Consider the following 7391-nt stretch of genomic DNA (forward strand, 5'->3'; position numbering starts at 1 on the left):
GAGACCACAACCAGATCAGCCATGATCTTATTAAATGGTGGAGAAGGCTAAAAGGGCTGAATGGCCCACTCCAGCTCCTAAGTACCCCAAAATCTAATGCTATGACACTCACACAAATACACTTGAGGAAAGTAAAGTTGAAGAGAATAGAACACTTTTACAAGCTACAAACAAAAGGAATAGTTCATAATTCATGTGATTGTCCTGTTCTAGAAAACATGAGCTGCAGGCATGATGGAAAAGGCATCTTCACTCCTGAAGTGCAGTTTAGGTAGGTTCAACAGCTGGAGTCAAAGCTGGAATCATGTGCCAAAGTCATTTTCAGGATTCTCTTGAAGGGATGTACTTTCTGCAGGTCACAAAATTAGTTGCTTGTAGTCACGTCACCAGGAGGTCAGTTTGCTGTATTGGTGCGCCTGAAAAGGAACGGGCTTGGAGACCTTGCAATATTACAGTCTCTGGTTCTTAAGGCATAGATGTTATGGCTCTTACTACTCCTGTGTTTTTCTGCAGGCAGCACTTAAAAGTTTAAAAGGGAGACCAACATGACTGCCCTACCATATAGCTTCTCACAGTCCCCTTTTCCAAATATTGTGTTGGTCTTAGGTTGGTTAACCACAAACTGGTTTATTGTTTAAAGACTTTCATGCTGAGGGGGATTGAGACAATCACTGTCTGTGTTTCAGGAAAACCCATTCAACTCAGGGATGTCTTTTGGATGGTGTCAGGGTATGGGTGGTTGACACCTCTTAGTTTGGAATGCATCCTTTTGTCCTTGTGAGACGGGGTAGCAGTTTTTGAATTCACAGATCAGGTCAGATGACCGTCTGTGGCCATCTTTTGTTGACATATTGTCTATTTTAAAAGAAAAGCTCATTCCAAAAGATTCCACACTGAGTAAAGTTCATGTTTTAAGAATTATGAATGTAACACGTCTTTACTGGGCATGACAACACAGATCATTAACATTAGAAATAGTGCACCAGAACACAGGCCTGTTTCAAAGCATGTTAGCATTATTGGAAGAAATAGTGACCATAAATCATCTATGTGCTGTCTTAACACAAGAAGACCGCTTCACCTTCAGGAATTAACTTCACCACATGCAGAACCTTGGAAACAGAATGTTATTTTTATGCTAGGTTGATCCCAGCTAATTCCATGTTGTTATAATGCAAAAAGCATTGTTCTTGTTGCACTTATAATTTAGGTTCTTTTGATTTATATTAATGTACTACTTCATGCTATTTCAAAATTCATGATGGTACTAACTATAGTATACTAGAGCCAGTTCAACACTGCATGTGTTAAAAGCACATCCCATGTTAGTCCTGGATGTATAAGATAAGCTATGAATTAAATGACACTTTTGACTATTGTCCTGCAGTCTTACTGATTGACATAGTAGTTGGGACTTTATAATGTGTATTGCTTTCCAAAATGTATCATTGAGTCAAATTAGCCATCATATATAAAGCCTTTTGATGGAATCAAACATCCTGATTTATTTGATGAAAACAAAATATTGCAGATACTGGAAATGCAGTTCCAAAGGAGTCATATTCAACTCGAAACGTTAACTCTGCTTCTCTTTCCACAGATGCTACCTGACCCGCTAAGTATTTCCAGCACTTTGTTTTTACCCTGATTTAGTTCTTCTATAAGCTATTAACTGCCCTTCAATGACTCCCAAATCTGGTATAGAAAGGTTTGAATATGTCAGCAGTTTTAGTAAATGCACCTCTAATTCATCTTGATTTAGAAGGGCATTTGACCCTGTTAATAGATAGAGTCAGTTATACAGCACAGAAACAGGCCCTTTGGCCTGTCATGTCTTTGCCGGCCATCAAGTACCTATCTATTCTAAACCCATTTTTCAGCACATGGCCCATAGCCCTGTATGCTAAGACATTTCAAGTGCTCATCTAACTACTTCATAAATGTTGAGGGCTCCTGCCTCTAAAACCCCCCTCAAGCAGTATGTTCCAGATTCCAACCACCCAGGTGTAGGAATTCAAGACACCCTACCAAGTAATAGGGGTCAATTGTGAAGGCAGATTTTTAGTCTGCTGTGGTGGTTGGATCCACTGAATCAAGCAGAAACCCCACCATACCTATCAAGGATCCCTATGGATCCAAAGAACCATGTCCATAAGATCTTTACGATTTTTAGTATGCTTTGGTGGTTGGATCCACTGGATCAAGCAGAAACCCCACCATACCTATCAAAGGATCTCAATAGATCCAAAAAATCATATCTATGAGCTTTACAGAAATATTTATTCATAAATATCAATTGATTTTGTAGATTGGTGGAAAGATTCCCAATAGTCACTTGGAGAAAAGGTATCCAAACAGTTATGTCTATGGACCAAATGCTTATGTATCATGGAGCTGCAGTGAAAGACATGGGAAGCTTAAATCCCATGGGCTGAATTTTACAGGCCAATCATGGGCAGGAAAATAGGCAGTTGGACCTGTAAATTAGGATGCTATGCCATCAGTGGCATACCCATGGCAAGTACACCCTCCCTGCCGTGATTTTACAGGTAGCTGGGGAGGCATCGGGTGGTTGCTGATTTGTGGCCCAATTGAGGCACTAAGTGTGCAATTAATGCCCAATTAAGGGCCTCATCCCACCACTGTTCTGATGTAATATGCAGCAGGAGAGGCGTATGCCTCTTTAACTTTGCAGGTTGCTGGCCAGCGAAAGACGGGAGGGGGTGACTGAGAGGTGAATCGGAGGCCCCCTCCCAATTTTGCCTCCCCACATCCACTTGGCCCCTTGCCCTGTCCAAAATCCAACCCTGTCTCTCCATGAGCCCAACATCTTAGACTTACCTGATTGCCTGAATCTATCACTAAATGCCACCTCCTTGACCTACCTGTAGCACCAGCAGTGGCCACTGCTCCTGCTTGGTGCTGCAGCCTCCAATTGCCCGACAGCTCGGTCAGGCGGGGCACCCTCCTGCAGATGAACAGAAGTCCTGCCTCGTACTCATTAAAGGGCTGTCCCCTGAAAAATTAAAGCTGGGAGAGCCGGCTAAACGGAGGAGGCTCATTCCCTAAATTTATGCTGGTGTGCAGGGAGCCCACCCTCAGTGTAAAATCGAGCCCCATGTTTTTTGTTAATCTTTAGATATCTCAAATTGCTTATATTAACTGCTCTAAATGTTTCCAACCCTTGAGTACAAATACAACAAACAGATCATGTGCAACTAGAATTCAGTTGTCTAGCCTGCAAAGGACAGATTATCGACATGCGAGGGCTGCACATAGCCCTAGTTACAGGTTGGGATATCCTGATTTAAAGAATGTGTCAATGTTAAGCAATGACAAAGGTATATTTGATTTTTAAATAAGCACTCAAAATTGAATCTATGGTCATAAGTCAAAAGCATCACATTATTCAAGTAACTAAAGAGTAATGGGACTATATACCAGATGTGTGGTTATAAGACACCTACCCTGGAAGACTTCCCACAAAATTACACCTATCAGCCGGACTTTTTCTCATTCTTGCATTTTACAACACTCCCTCTCCATACAGCTACTCAAGTTTACATCCGAAAATCAATAATTATTTTTACACAAGATTGAAGTCACAAGAAGGATCTGTAGTTGCTCATTCTGCTTAGTTTTCTTCTTGAAATAGAGGCAAAATATTTTCCTCTTAACAATGATCCACTCCTAACATAAAAACAGAAAATGCTGGAAATACTCAGAAGGTCAGACATGATCTATGGAAAAAGAAACAGTTAACATTTCAGGGACGACGACCTGTCACCAGAACTGGAAAGAGATAAAGATGCTTCAGGCTTTTGCAAGCACAGAAACAAGGAAGTGAGTGGTGATTAGGACAAAATGTAAAGTCTGGCATTGAATGGAAAGCAGGAGAGATAAAATTGCAAAAGAGGTCTCAAGGAGGTCAAAAGGTACCAACAGAACAAGGAAAGAAACAAAAGGAGGATCTAGACAAAGTGTAAATAGGAAAAGCAAAATCACCAACAGCTCATGTCCAGAAAACATGGCGCAGAGGTTATGATCTGTAATTTGTTGAATTCAATGACGTGTCCAGAAGGTTATAAAGTGCATAATTGATAGACGAGGTGCTATTCCTCAAGCTTATTTTGCGTTTTATTGGAACAGTGTAGAGGTCCAAGGGTGGAGGTAAGAGTGGGAGTAGGTTGGAGAATTTAATTAAATTCATTGTTTTATCCCCTTTTTTCATCCTTTTTCCCCCACCCCCAAAAGGCCATCTGTTACTTGTTCTATGTTATTCTTTCAGAGTGCTCACCCTTGTTCTATTAACACATTCTGCTTTCTTACATTTATAACACTATCAGCACCTCCTTTAGTCTATACCACTACCATTAACACTCCCTTTGTCTTTTCATCCATGACATCTTTGTCAATCTCTCCTTAGCCCCCACCTATCGCTGGCCTTCTTTCCAGTTTCACCTGCTCCATCCCCTTAAACAGTATAAATTTCATCACATTTCTACCTCTCTTTAGCTTTGAAGGGTCACACAGACTCAAAATGTTAACTCTGTTTCTCTCCCTGCAGATGCTGTCAGACTTGAGATTTTCTAGCATTTTCTGTTTTTATTTCAGATTTCCAGGATCCGCAGTATTTTGCTTTTATGGAGAATTTAATTGACGGGCAACCAAGTAGCTCAAAGTCACACTTGGGACTGCACAGATGTGGTCCACAAAGTGGTCACCCAATCTGCATTTGGTATCCCCAATGTAACACAGCCTAAGTTGTGAACAACGAATTAAGATGTTATAGTAAATTTAAAGAAGTATTAATAAATTGCTGTTTCAACTGGAAGGAATGTTTTGAGACCTAGATCATGGGATATAAAAGGGCAAACATTCTATCTGCAGCACTGGCATGAGAAGGTGCCATGAGAAAGGGGAGTGGGTAATGGGGTTGGTTGAGTGGACCAGGGTATCTCAGAGAACAGAAGAATGGTGAAGGGGGAGAGGAAGATGTATGCGTTTAGTGCTGGCATCACACTGTTAAAGGATCATCCTTCACCTTTTCTGCCAACTCCAGCACAATGCCACCCTCAAACACATCTTCCCTTCACTCCATCGGCATTCCGTAGAGACCGTTCCTTCCAGGACAGCCTGGTCCACTCCTCCATCACCCCCCCCCCCCCCAACCCCAACACGGCACCTTCCCATGCAATCGCAGAAGGTGCAACACCTGCTCCTTTACTTCCTCCCTCCTCACCGTCCAAGGGCCCAAACACCACTTTCAGGTGAAGCAGCGCTTCCCCTGCACCTCCTTCAATTTGGTCTACTGCACCCGCTGCTCCCAATGCGGTCTCCTCTACATTGGAGAGGCCAAGCACAGACTGGGTGACCGTTTTGCGGAATACTTTCAGTCTGTCCATAAGCACGACCCAGACCTTCCTGTCGCTTGCCATTTCAACACACCATCCTACTCTCATGTCCATCCTTGGCCTGCTGCAATGTTCCAGTGAAGCCCAATGCAAACTGGAGGAACAGCACCTCATCTTCCGATTAGGCACTTTACAGCCTTCCGGACCGAACATTGAGTTCAACAGCTTCAGGCCATTGAACTCTCTCCTCCATCCTCACCCTTTTCAATATTTATTTTTATCCACTCATGTTTATTCATAGGATAAAAGCTGGGGATAAAACTATTTTAGATTTTTTTCCCACCACCGTATCCTCCCCCCCACCCCACCCATCTGTCATTTGTTCATTCGAAGGTGCTTACCCCCTTGTCCTATTACCACATTCTGCTTTCTGACCTTAATGCCACCATCAGCACCTTCTTTAGCTAGTACCACTACCATTAACACCCCATTTGTCCCTTTGTTCATGACACCTCTGTCAATCTCTCCTTTGCCTCCACCTGTCACTGGTCTTCTATCCAGCTTCACCGGCTCCACCCCCCTTAAACAGTATAAATTTCATCACATTTTTACTTCTCTTTAGTTCTGAAGAGTCATATGGACTCGAAACGTTAATTGTCTTTTTCTCCACAGATGCTGTTGGACCTGCTTTGTCCAGCATTTCTGTTTTTGTTTCATCACTTTACTATATACATCTCTGAATAAGTACAGTATATTAAGCAATATATTGAAAAGGTGTGTATAGCTTAACAGTGGAAATTATGGGAGTCTCAGCAATGCACACATTTTTACCGGTCATACTGATTACTGCCGTTTCTCACAATTGAAAAGAAAATTACACTACAGATCAACAAAACTTTATTTAAGGTACATAATACAATTTTCTTTTGTGGTCACTTGTCTCTTACAGCATGAGAAACAAAAGTTACAACTAAACTTTTTGCCTCAAGTACACTGGTAATTGCATTAAAATTTTTTGCAAACTTGAGATAGTTAGCATGTACATGTTTACACTGTCTCCACATGCACTCTGATACCACACTATTATTGGTTATTTCCCCTTCCAAACTTCAGCTGCATTTCAAACTTTTTGAGTACTATAAGAATTGGGTGAGGTAGTGGTTATGGAGATGAAAGAATTTTTTTCTCAGAGGGTCGTGAATCTTTGGAACGCTTTCCCTGGAGAGCAGTGGAGACAAATTTTAAGGCAGAGGTAGATAGATTCTTGACTAACAAGGGAGTCAAAGGTTATCGGGGATAGGTGGAATATGGAGTTGAGGCCACAATCAGATCTTGTTGAATGGTGGATTAGGCTCAAAAGGCCGAATGGCCTACTCCTGTTCCTAATTTATATGTTTTTATGTTTGTCAGTGGTGGTAATGGGAGGCAATTTGGGACAAATTAAAAGAACCACAACACATTTAACACCATATAAAAATATACTGGCTACAATATAATTTTTCCTATAGCACATTAATTCCAATATGCTGGTACACACTGCAGATGCTTCTTGGTTTTGTTTTTGAGTAAGAAAAACTGCTTTACCTATGTACCTCATCCAAGTGTAATCAGATAGGAAATGACCATTCATTACATATTCAAAATTAAAATAATCTTAGAAATATAAAAAGCGTGGAAAAATACACAATGCATGTAATTCTCCGATATGGTCCCATTGTAGATCATTTGTTTGTGGAAGGAACTCAGTAAAGAGCATTTTGTCAATGTAAGAGCAGACAAAAAATTACTAACTAAAAGCTTAAAGCTTTAAGAGTAGGCAGAGAAAGAATACCAGTGTAAAAGGGGTCTCCAGTAGGCACATCATTTACAGGGAACACTGGTAATTCATTTTTCTATTGCAAGTTAGCTCAAAATACTGTGCTAACCTGGAAAGAACTGTGCCAGTTTTTCAAAATATTCAGATATTTTAAACATAGATAAAATGCTTTGTGCAATGTTATACAGTTGGCTCAGAATGACTGGATGGAACGACTGGAT

This window comes from Cetorhinus maximus, chromosome 3 (genome assembly GCF_964194155.1).
Source record: "Cetorhinus maximus chromosome 3, sCetMax3.hap1.1, whole genome shotgun sequence".
Lineage (NCBI taxonomy): Eukaryota > Metazoa > Chordata > Chondrichthyes > Lamniformes > Cetorhinidae > Cetorhinus > Cetorhinus maximus.